This window comes from Pogoniulus pusillus, chromosome 2, assembly GCF_015220805.1.
Source record: "Pogoniulus pusillus isolate bPogPus1 chromosome 2, bPogPus1.pri, whole genome shotgun sequence".
NCBI classification, from domain to species: Eukaryota; Metazoa; Chordata; class Aves; order Piciformes; family Lybiidae; genus Pogoniulus; species Pogoniulus pusillus.
Genome location: NC_087265.1, coordinates 33,442,862 through 33,455,070, shown reverse-complemented (window position 1 = coordinate 33,455,070; position 12,209 = coordinate 33,442,862). Strand labels below are relative to the sequence as shown.

The 12,209-nt window shown below is 45.2% G+C and overlaps 1 protein-coding gene and 1 long non-coding RNA gene across 3 annotated transcripts in view; one reads left to right on the top strand and one right to left on the bottom strand.

Annotated features, from left to right (window-relative positions):
• LOC135187923 (uncharacterized) overlaps positions 1 to 12,209 on the top strand; it is a 34,704-nt gene that overhangs the window by 8,988 nt on the left and 13,507 nt on the right. For both annotated transcript variants that reach the window (XR_010307499.1, XR_010307500.1), the window contains exons 2-3: positions 214 to 320; positions 2,315 to 2,410. This is a non-coding gene — a long non-coding RNA (uncharacterized LOC135187923). The remainder of the gene's footprint in view (positions 1 to 213; positions 321 to 2,314; positions 2,411 to 12,209) is intronic.
• The window catches only part of TWIST2 (twist family bHLH transcription factor 2), a 38,583-nt gene that overhangs the window by 21,692 nt on the left and 4,682 nt on the right, over positions 1 to 12,209 (bottom strand). The gene's annotated exons all lie outside the window — the stretch shown is intronic.

The following is a 12,209-nucleotide window of genomic DNA, read 5'->3' as shown; positions in this document are numbered from 1 at the left end:
GAAATTCAGTCTTGTATTCGACAGCGATTGGCACTGCTGCACAAATGGAAGTGAGGAGGGTTGCATTCCTGATCTAGGAAATCAAGGCAGAAAAGCAGTCCAAGAAGTATTTGGGTCTGAATTACTATTCACCAACACTATGCACTCTCTCTGCCCTGGGTTTTGCACCTGCATGCTGACCATAGTGGTGATTTTTATCCTTTTTTTTTTAAGGAAAAGAGATGCAAGTCTGGCCGATCTATGACAATTCTGTGGTGGCTCCTGAACAACACAACTGCTGATTTAAAGCATGGCTAAACAGTTAAACTCAGAGTTATGCTGTAAGTGCTTGCTCATCATTTTCCCTTACAATCTTTCTAACTGTTTGGACTCTAAAGCTCCCTTGCCGACCCCCAAGTCACTTTGCATGGACTTTTAGCAATTCTGCTTTAGCCAGAGACCTCGAGATGGCTCTGGCCCAAATGAACTCCTCAAGATCCTTGTGTAGTATTCTCCTGGTGGTACCCTGAGATCACCAGATGCTAGCCTTTCTCTCAACTCCCACTCAGTGCCTAAAATCCCAGGGAAAGCTCTCCTTCCGCTGCTACACCCTGTGCTTTGAAGACAAAAATTATTTAACGAGATCTTGAGTTTTTCTATGGTTCATCTGCTTCAAAAATTCACAGTGGTTTCTAGAGCAGAGACTAAGGGCACCTCTGTGCACAACCTGCTCTGTGCCTTCAGTGCCAGCCTTCTGCGGAGCTTTCTCAACACTGATGCATGCATAGTCTGCCTGTGGCAAAGTTAATTCTCCCAGGAATGCTTCTGTGCCTGCCTCTATGCAATGCTGCTGCCAAGTATGCACCGAGTTCTTGCAGAGTTATGCAGCTGAGATGTCCTTTGTTTTCATTCTGATGCTTCCAGACTCCCAAAAGCAGCAGCCACACTGCTTATGGATAAATAGTGCCACAGCAGCCATGCTGGAATTGTCAGCTCTAAGGAGAGCTTGGGTGTAGATAGCTCTCCTGCACAAAGTAGGTGCTGGTGCTTCTTGAACGAAAGTCTTCCTGCTGGCTTTGACAGAAACAGATTTTGAACTGTGTTTTCTCTTTGAATTGTGGAGCCTTCCTCTCCCAGCTTGCACATTTGTTGCTTTTGCAGTGTTGTGCTGGCTGGAGCAGTTCCCACAGAGCAGCACAGCCTGCTCTCTGTGCTCTCCTTGTTATCTGCTCCATTACCGTGTGTGCCTGTCTCCTTGCCTTTCATGTCTGATGCTTTTTTTTCCTTCCCCCTTGTTTAGGTCAATTGTTTTGCTTATTTTTATTTCCCTCTCTTGGTACTAAACCCACTGATGCAGATTTTCCAGATTTCTTTCCTTTCTGACTCTGGAGAGATGTTTTGTTCTCATTTGTTTGTTTTGCTGGCCAGAATACAAAAGGTTAAACAGTTTGGAGAATTTTGTTCTGTATTTACTGTTGAGGTAGGTTTCTAAATCAACAGTAGGTCGTGTATTGGAGTGACTCACAGAGCTGCTTAACCTTTTTCCTTCCGTTTTGTCTCTCTCCAAATCTGAAGCACACATCTGCAATTTAAATTGCTGAAATGAGAAGCTGTGAAATGCATATAAGTTGCTGTAGATGGGCTGTTCAGCCTGGCCCCCGTGCAGAGCCCGTTTCTATCTGGTAACCAGTCAGATCCCTCTGGGATGTAAAAAGCACCCCAAAATACAGAGTAACACGAGGATGTTCTGTGCCATGGGGAGACAACCAGCTAGGAGGATGGGCTGATTGGGAAGCACGGAACTGGGCAGAAAAAAAACCTCTCTGGTTGCATGTGGATCTCTTACATTTGTAGGAAGGTCTTGTCTCACAGGGAAGTTACAGAGTGGGCAGGCAACAGGCACTTAAAGGAGGAGCATTAGCATTTGCTTTTCAGGGATGAAACTGGGGCACCATCCACAGATCAAAACTGCATGGATGAGTTAGGTCACACAGCAGTAAGTTCAGCCTGGCTCCTTTGCTTCTGACAGAGCAGAGGTCAGTGTCCCCAGAATGGGCTATGGGTGCAAGGGCTGCAAAGCCTGCTGGCCCCACTGCATCAAATGGTATGTGATAACTAAAGAGCTGCTGACCTAACAGCCCAGAGACTCTGGTATAAGCTGTCCCAATGAGAGACCTCGGCTAGCTGAGCAGAGCTAGCTCTGACATCCCATGGTACTCAGAGCACAGATGTGCACAGCCCCCTCCAAAAGCAGCAATACAAAACAAACTGGAAATGAACTGAGCAGATGGGAGCAAGTGTGGGGGCTCCTTCAGCAACCATCATCTCTTTGCAGAGGATCCCAATTGGCTGTCCTGCAAATGATCCCATTTCCTAGCAGCCAAGTGCATGGGTACAGTTCCTCACTTAGTTCTTCAGCAACAAAGCAGAGGTAAGACATCTCCACTCCTGAGCTGTGGCTGAACCCCACATTTCTTCTATTCAGCAGCTTTTGCTGATTCTCTTCTAAGAATTTTACTGGATAGGCATATATTGGGGTTTGATTCTCTCGTTTCCCTCTTGATTATGGTTCTGAAAGCTCTCCCTGTGGTGTTTTCAGGTATCTCTGCTTAAAATGCACCTTCTGAGTGGGGGCTGCTGGCCCTACTGAGGAGCAGCTAGGTCAGGCTCTGTGGGTACAGCGTGTTGCTTGTTAGTGAGTGAACACCTCAACCATAGCATTGTTTAGGCTGGAAAAGACCTATAAGATGGTTGAGCTCAACTGTTAACCCAACACAGCTCAGTCAAAGCTAAACCTACTAAACCCTTTCACCTAGCACCACATATAGATATCTTTCAGATCCCTGCAGGGAAGAATCTTTTCTTTAGCTCTGATGTAAACCTCTGGCACAACTTGAGAATATTTCCTCATGTCCTGTCGTTTGTTACCTGGGAGAAGGGATAAACACCCACCTAGCTACAATGTCTCTTCAAGTAGTTGCAGCGAAGGTCTCCCCTGATCCTTCTCTTCTTCAGGCTAAACAAGCTCAACAGCCACTCATAAGACCTGTGCTCTGGACACTTCAGAAGATTTGTTGCCTTACTTTTGACAGCTCCAGAGCCCCAATGTCCTTCTTGTAGTGAAGGGCCCAAAACTGAACCCAGTATTTAAGGTGTGGCCTCACCAGTTCTGAGTAGAGGAAGATCACTCCCCTAGGTGGTCTTTATATTTCAAAGGAGTTCAGCCCCTCCATGAAGAGCAGATGAGAGTGAAGCTTGTTTCACACTGTGCCTGCTCTATTTGCTGAGCTACTGGCAGCAACAGGCTCCATTTTGTCTGGGGTTTGCTACAATGGTGCAGCTTAACCCATTTAGTTTCTATTGCCTATTACAAGCTGTGATGTCAAAATGCTATTGAACGTTCAGGGTGCAACCTGCTGCTCCTGGCTCTCAGCCTACAGTATTTTCTGCAGCCATGTACATAGTATCCCACATCCACCACGATATAGAGTGGCATGCTACGGTTACAGGGTTAGGTCTTCCCTCCACAGAGGTCTGGGAGACTTGAGAGAAGTTTTTCTTGTGTTTAGACCACAAATTACCTTGCTCTTGAAGCCTGCCAATTCTGTGAGGTTTTGGCTAATGAAAGGACTGCATGCATGACCTGCTTGGAGTAATCTTTTTAATTTTTGGTTGTTTGTTGAAGTGGTTGTCTGTAAAGGAATGGAGTAAATCTGTATTTGTTTTGTCTGGAGCTAATCTACAAGTCTTCTGTTAAGATGAAGACAGTACATCTTCAATCATGTATGTAGAAAAACACATGACAGAAAGCAGTGAGAGCTTATGTAAAAACCCAAATTTTCTGTATAGAAGTACACTGAGAGCTGCCTGAACATCAACTGGTCCACGTGCATGAAAAGTTATTTCCAAGAATCACAGCCATAGCATTTTCAGTGCAGCTTATCTGTGCCTGCTGCATGGGTGTACCTAGTGGTTTTGATCAGAACCTGTTGCACAGTGGTGTTGAGCATTGCTCAGAGCATCCCCCTGGGACAGAAAAATGTTTTGCCTTGAATTAGATGGCTGGCAAAGCAGCAGGCAGCTGCGACTCCAATGTGTTGGAAGCACACCTCATACAGTTCAGCATTCTTCCCCCAAAGTGTTCAGAAAGAGATGAGGCACTTAGTGCCACGGTTTAGTTGATCGGACAGGGCTGGGTGCTAGGTTGGACTGGATGAGCTTGGAGGTCTCTTCCAACCTGGTTGATTCTATGATTCTGTGCTGTCTTGGTGCTCACTGCTGTGGGATGTGCTCAGTGCAAAATTTGAGTAGTCTTTGATTTGCACAGTGAGGCAGCTCCTGGCTGCTCCCAGGTATGCCATGTCCTGCCTGTTAGAGGTACCTGAAATGTGCCCCTTGGATGCACCCTCAAACCGGTCGTATCCTTTCATAGCGTATCCTGCCCTCTAGTGCCAGCAGATGCTGAGTCAGCAGGAGCCTAGGAGCAAGCCATGCCTGTGACTTCCCAGCTTTCTTATCAAACAGGTCTCTCAGAGCCTGAGAAGTTGCTGCTTATGGGGCTGCTAGGATGAGGAGAGTGGCTAAGTATGTTTGCGCCACATTTGGATGTTTGTGCTACAGTTTAGGGACCGAGTACTTCAGTGCGGCTTAGAAGCAAGCACAGCTACTTGGAGATGTTTAGAATGAAAATGAGCTTTATAATGGAAAGAAGAATATCCATGCAGGCTATGTGAAAGAAAGCTTTGGAAGTCAGAAGGTTGTTTCACTGATGAGCTTGAAAATAAATCTTAAAGCCTTGAGAAGCACTTGGCTGTCATAGAGGGGACAGACAGAGGCAGGGAAAACACCTGCAAACAGGTCTTTTCTCCTGAAGAAAAGAGGTTTCCCTCAGCCATTGCCTGGGATTCACAGGAACATTTCTTGCTGCTGTGAGCCAAGCACAGCCTGTCAGTACTCCTCAGAGCTCCTTCATGCTCATTACATCTCCCACCCTCCTGATGTGACTCTTCCCTTGGCTATTTTTAAGCCTCTGCCAGGCAAAACTTTGCAGCAGACTGGGGTGGGATGGGGCTGGCTGCAAAGCCGTGCGTGCCTCCAGCCGGGCAGGCTCGCACCCGCCGAGGCTTTTGCACAATTTCCTGGGTTATTTCAAGCTGCTGTCGGGAAGGGCCAAGCACGGGAGTGCTGCTGGGGCCGTGAGCGGGAGGGGCAGGAGGGAGGCCTTCTCGTACGCAAGTGAGGCTGCGGGAAATGGAAAAAGCGGTTCTGTGTCAGCTACTCTCCTCCTTCCCTGTCCCCTCATCTTGGAGCAGAAAAGCTGGAGACTGGGGGAGGGAACCCTAACACAAATCCTGAGAGGTCACCCATAGTTTTCCTCTGATGCACGGTGGAGAGGAGTGCTGGCGTAGCTGTTAGGGTGGGTTTGTTTCTTTAAGGTGTCTCCCAGTGGGACCATCAGCAAAATGCAATGTGGCAGCTATGGTAACTCCTCTTGGCTTTCAGCACAGCTCTCACTGATCACACAACTTGCTAGTGAAGAAGGTACAGCTGTCCAGGCCTTGGCAGAGATCCCCACCCTCTACTTGCTGCCAAATGCTGTTTTTCTCTTTCTTTTCTTTTTTTCCACCTTTTTTTTCTTCTCTTTTCTTTTCTTTTTTTTTTTAATTACTTAGTTTCCTAAGAACATGAAAATGGAAGGAAAAGCCTCATCTGCCTTTCAGCCCCAACTGATGTTTCCTGGATCTGCTTGGCTAAAGCCTGGTGGGCCGACATCCCAGTGTGATGATGGGTTGCTGGCAGCCAGGGGGATCCAGAGCCTACATTTGAGGGTTCCTGTCCTGTTGTGAGATGATGAGGCTGGAATGGGATTATGGTCAAACACTGTCATTCCAGCAGCCCCTGCAAAGTGCTTAGCTCTCAAGCTGAAACTGTGCTCAGGGCTGGCTTGTCTTTCCTTGTGTGGGCATCTTCATGCATGGCCAGCTCACATGAACACCTACAAGAAGTGAACCAGCTGCATCTGGTGAGCTTGGATGAGGGCAAAAGCTCATCTGGTGAGCTTGGATGAGGGCAAAAGCTCTGTTGTGTGTTGCACAATTAGGCCAACAACTTCCCTGAGTCACCTTCCTGATTGTGTCACAACTCCAGATGCCTCAGTGATTGTATTTGCACCTATGAAGTACAACTGAACAGCTCAAAATTCAGCAGTGCCCTGAACGGTCCCAGAAACCAAATCCCTTGCGAAGCTTCAGGCATTGAGTCCTGAACTGGGCTGCCTGCAGTCGATCCAGGAAGCTTTCCTCTTGTCTTCTCCTTTGCATCTACTGCAGCAGTGTTAACCTTCGCTTCTCAAAACATATTTGAGCCATGCTGGCCTTGGCCCATGAAAAAAACATTATGTTGAGCTCCAGCATGTGATTGATGCTACCTGTCACCAGGAGCTTGTTGCCCATACTGCACTGTGGTCTCTAAGGCTTACCTGCACCAGGGACTGCTGCCAGGCCCAGGGAACAAATCGGTGGTACCAATGGCACAGGCTGATGCCCTTTGCATAGGTGAGATGCTGTTTGGAGGACCTATTTAAGGTCCAGAGGTAAGGTGGGCTTGAATTATAAGTACCCAGCATAGGATACACAGCGCTGTGTGTCTGCATGCAATGGTAAATCTTGCATGGAATTGCTCCCCTTCAGGTTCTCCAAACTTTGTCATCAGGCTGGATCTGCTGGTTTGGCATGGCAGAAACAAACCAAAAGAGACCTTAATTTTGAAATATTTTGACTATGTGTACAATTGTAAGGATGTGCTTGAAATAAGAGCTGAAAGGCAGACTGATCAGTGAGGTGGATGAGTAATTTGAGGGGGGGAACCTGTGGATTTTCTATCTAAAAAGAGGGTTTGCATTTTAAAATAATTCAAAACGTTGCCAGAGCTGTGAGGGATTTTGTAGTAGTGGCTAAGTGAAAGATTAAGGATGGTGGCAGGAAACTAAGATACATTGCAACTGTTTTGCACAGGGGGTAAAATCAGGGCCTTAGGAAATAGCACCGAACACACTAGAAACAGGAAGTTTATGTTCTGTAGAAGTAGGAGTGACTGGGCACATGTAAAATGGACTCTGGCACTTCTGGAAACCTTTCTAATTGCAGTAGAATAATATATTTGAGATCAATAAACCAGTAGCAATAAAGGGAAATAAATTTGACGTCAGTCTCTCTTCAAGCCGAGTATTTCTCTTTCCTTCTGACACAACTAACAGCTAAGAAACACCTACAATTTTCAAAGCCATGTCTATTTCCCTTTGAATACTTTAAAATGTTTACCCTTTACCACCCACTGAGAGTGAAAGTACTACCTGACTTACAAAATAACAGCACTTAAAACCACGATTTTCAGCTTAACTCAGTCCTACTGAAAATCAGTGTGTTTTGAGTTCATGAATCTCTGCTGAAAACGTCCCAGACTTCTGGGCATGTGGTATATTGGCCAGGGGCTACCTGTAGTTGTAATGTGGAATGATGAGATCTTTTCATGGGACTCTCCACCACTATTTTCCCTGGCATGAACATGTAAATTACTGCTGAGTTGCTTCTCTGTGCTCATCACATTATTTTAAAGATGGATAGCTAGGTTGTTAATGTTCAACAGTTCGAAGGGGATCACTGATAGGTGATGCCCTGACCTCCCTTGCTCTTGGGGAATAAACTGCTGCTTGAATAGTCAAAAACTTGATGATCTGAACAGCCTTTCTGCACCTAAACTCAAGGGTAAGAGCATGCCTTCTCTGCAGGGGAGATGGTGAGAAGGTAGATGCTCAGCTACTTTCTAACACCCATCCAACAGCAAACATTTTTCAGACCCATAGGGCATAAAAGAGAGATTCACTTTTTTTAGTGCTAGTAATAGAAGGAATCTATTGAACAGCCCTTCTTGTGGCAAAGGGTGAAAGACCTCTTGCAAAATATCTGGTTGTTCACTGCATAAAATCCCAACAAGCTGGAAGGGAGCTTTGAACACAGAGATTGCAAGATCATGCCGGAAGCATCACATTTGCAGTTAGAGGCAACGAAAAGGACTCACTGATATTAGAAATTTTCTGAGCTCATGGGCAAATAATAAATTTCTTCAGCAGACACAGCCATCTTCTCTAATGTGTAAATAATACACACTAACATGTTGTATGCATGGATTTTTGTGTCAGTATTATCTCATTTGGCCTGCTTCTATCATGTAGGTTTATGTTCAGGTATCTTACTGGGAAATTCCCATAGCAGTGATTCTTCCCTGGTACTCCCAGAAGCACTACTGTAGCTGAAAACTCTGGTTCCATGCAGATGCTTCTGAGGGGACTTAATTCCTGACACCCATCCCATGTCAAGGAACCCACTGATGCCTGGAGTGTCACAGACTGCTGGGTAAGCTTGCCTGTGTGTTTGGAGGGAAGAAAGGCTTAAGCTCATGAGAACTGCAATAAGGTGCCTGTGGCACACAGTTTGGTGTACATGGTGCTAGTCATCCTGTGCGGGAAGCCTGCAAGGAGGGCAAGGAGAAGCAGGCACCCAGTTTCTACACCTCAAAAGCTGTGGTTTTTTGCCCCATCCTAATTGCTTTGTCTAGTGGTCTGATTGTGCCCCAGATACTCTTCTCCTGGCAGCCCTATTGTTCCCATAGCAATTCTTGTATGACACTGTATCGCTCATATCCAACAATGTGCACCACAGTCTGCCCCTGCACTCAGGGTGGATGGCGTCTCGCAGCAACCATGGGTGCTAGGGCTCCTGCTGGACCAGACCATGTGTGCAACTCAGCCTGCTGCAGCTCCTTCCCCCAGGGACTTGGCTGTAAACATCCAAGTAGGAGCTTAGAGCTTTATCTTAAATGGGTAGCATTTCTATAAGTGCCATTACATATGCTACCTTTTGGCAGAGGTCTGCAGCAGGCACACAGGGATGGAGCTGTTTAGATGTCAGAATGAAAGCAGCAAAATTCATTTCACTGCTTTTCTTTCAACAACAAAATGTCATTTCATTGCTTCACTGTCCCAAGCACATTCAGGGTGGGTTTTCTGTACTGCTGAACAAGGACACTGCTGACAGCATCTGTGAGATTGTGGCAGGGAGATATTTGGGTACTGCAGTGCTCCCCAGGAGTGTTTTCTGCAGTGGATTAAAGTCCTTTACTGTCCTTAACTGAAGGTAAACTAGTCTGTTACCTGTTGCTGGGATGTACTTGCCTGTTTGCCTTTCTCCCGAGCCTGCCTTTATTTATTGTAGCTGTTTTTGCTGTTTGAGGGTTTTAACATCCCTATGATTCTCTGAGCTTCCCCTCTTGGATCGGCATTTCCTTTAGTGAGCCATTTTACATGGCAAGATTTCAGCACAATACACATGAAACATGCTGCAAGGGCCATTCTTAAATGTGCTTTTGTGGTTGCCTGGGGTCTTTCTGGCAAATTAATATTATTAAGGAGCTTGGTTTGGGACACTGGTTGTGAACGCATTGGGAAGTCCCCCAGGTATGTAAAATGCTTCTTTCCACCTCTCCCTAGATCCATCCTACCTGATTGGATTTTCCAAGCTGAATCAGTTAACTATAATATATCTTTTTAAAACAGGGGCCTCAGCATAGCAGTGACACCCCCTCCCCCCCCCCCCCCCCATCTCTCTTAGCTGAGCAATTTAGTTTGTTTATTTTTAAGCATAAACATATGATTTTTAAAGGAGACTTAAACAGTTTAAAGTGAAGCGTAATCACACAAATTACTGCACAATGATTTTTGGTGGCTAAATTAATCTGAAACCTAATTCATATATTTTAAAGAGCACGTTTGGCAGGTCTAGTATCTCTTAAGGAAATGGTAAAGCTTCTTCTTGGGGATGACAGTTCATAAGGCAAGACTATCTTACTAGGAATTCAATTACAGCTTGTAGAGTCTTACTGGACCTCTTCCAGCAATTGTATGTCAAACTGAACCAGAAGACATCTGTCTCTTCTCCCCTCTCTCTTTTTTCTGTTTCATAGAATTGCCTGGTTGGGAAAGACCATTGAGAGAATAAAGGTAAAAGACTAAAGATTAGAAGCTGGGAGGAAGAGGAGGGGTTATAGCGCACTTCCAGCTCACTATACAGGGAAGGATGCAAGGCTTATTTTCTTTTTGATGTCTGGTGACTTTTGCAAGTATTGTGAGACTGAGTCTGCCTAACTCACATCCCTTGCTGAAATGTAAAAGGCAAGTAAAATCCCAAATCAGATGAAAGTTCACTAACAAAGCCCCTGGGAGAGGTCCGGGGATGTCTGGCTGCCCCATTACCACAGAGACCCTGGCCCGAGCAGGATGAACGTCTCTACTCTGACAAACGCCCACTGGCTGCTGGCTTGGGAAAGTGTCCAGGCAGCTTTTCCTGGGTACAATTCAGAGGTTTAGATTAAAACACCTTTTTCATTCAAAAGGCTTAGACCTTGGCAGGGCAGCCCAGAGAGATCAGGAATCAGATGGCCTCTTTGAAACTCTCCGTTAGCAATAGGGCTTCACAGTTGCTGTTGCTGCTTTAATATTTTTGTGGGAGTGACATTAAAGTCTTCCCTGTTGTGCTTTCACCCTCCTCCAGAAATATCCTCCTATCTCCAGGTTCAAGATGCTGCTTTCCATGATGTGACAACTCATTTTTGGAGAAGAAAGGCCAAATATTTTGGTTTTTTAGTTTCCAATTTTATTCCCACGAGGAAAACCATCATTAGTGCTAGATACTGAAAGCCTCGGACTCTAAGGGTGATGGTCGTTTTTTATCAATCAACACCTCCGTCCAAAAAAAATAGGCCCTGCTTTAATGCTGTAGGAGAAACACATTCCAAAGAGCTACCAGAGCTCAGATCTCCATATGCACCCAGCCACATTCACGCAGAGAAAACAGAAGTGCCAGTAACTCCAGGGAGGTTGAGCAGAGTCTTACAAAGAGCTCAGTTCAGGGAGTGCTTGATGGAGAAGACCCTCTTTGATGCTTAACTGGCTCCCCTTTCCAGGAGAAGGACAAAGGCATTGCAAAAATTGGTCTTGATGAAAGAGTTGTGCCCTGGCATGGATTAAGCAGACCAGCTGCAACATGGAAGTTGTTGTTAAAGAAATGGGTATGAGGGTGGGTAAGGGCTATCTTGCTTCAATTTATTGACTGGGTGAGCTAATTTGTTATTTGTGCATGATTAATTGTTGCTGAGTGGTCATCTTCTATACAAATCAAATTAGATTGCTTAGAATCTTCTTCCTCCTGCCACCACAAATATTTCTACTGTTTTTAATTCTTGATTAGCATGAGACTACAAGTGTTCAGTTAGAGAATTTCTCGGTTTTCCTCACTTCCAAATCTGCTTTGTAAACTAAAAGTGACTGTGTATAGCACTCCAAACCACTTAAAGGGATCCATGGGAGATGTCCGTTGGGATTGTCGGCTAACAAGAGGGAGCAAGGCTGCTCGGAGCCAGCTGAGGATCTGTCCCACTGTATTTCTTTTTCATAGGACAGCACTTTATTTTAATAATCTTTTTCTCCCCTTTCCAATCTTCAAAGCTTGGAGGTGGGGGAAGATATCTGAAATGAGTGTTTCATGATCTCATCAAACCGTTCCTATAGTTCTACAGCAAGACATAAATTCTGGAGATTTCAGGCTTTGAGATTTCAAAGTCTTACTGAACCACATGGAAATGATTCTCAGAGCTACAGCTATAAAAATAATTATATTGCTAGGGGGAAAGAGTGACAAGAAATGTCCCCAAAAGGGATTTCAGCAGTGGTTACAGGATCTGTCCTGGCTCTGTAAGAGGCTGCTGTGATCTCCAAGGCTAATTTGTCACTGCTACCTGTAACTCTATGAAATAGACCTGAAAATGCACTGGAAGAAGGAATATAAAGGGAGATTTTGAAGGAGAAGCATTACAATCTTCCCCTTTGTTTTAATGAAGATGTTCCATATGCTCTTCAAATCAGAGTTACTCTGCACAGAAGACTGGTGTGAGGATGACTAATTTGGAGACAAATTAGGTCTGCTTAGCTGAAATATATTCCTTGACTGTTCCATTAATGACCCTCCACTGTGCATCACTCCGAATCGGACTTTTACTGTATCCCTGGCTCCAGTGGATTAAATGGTAACATACTTCTACTGCTCTTCTAAGTGGTCCTTCAGTTTTGAGTCAACATTTTCACTCCACTGTACATGTCTCTACTTCTTTATGATTAACAA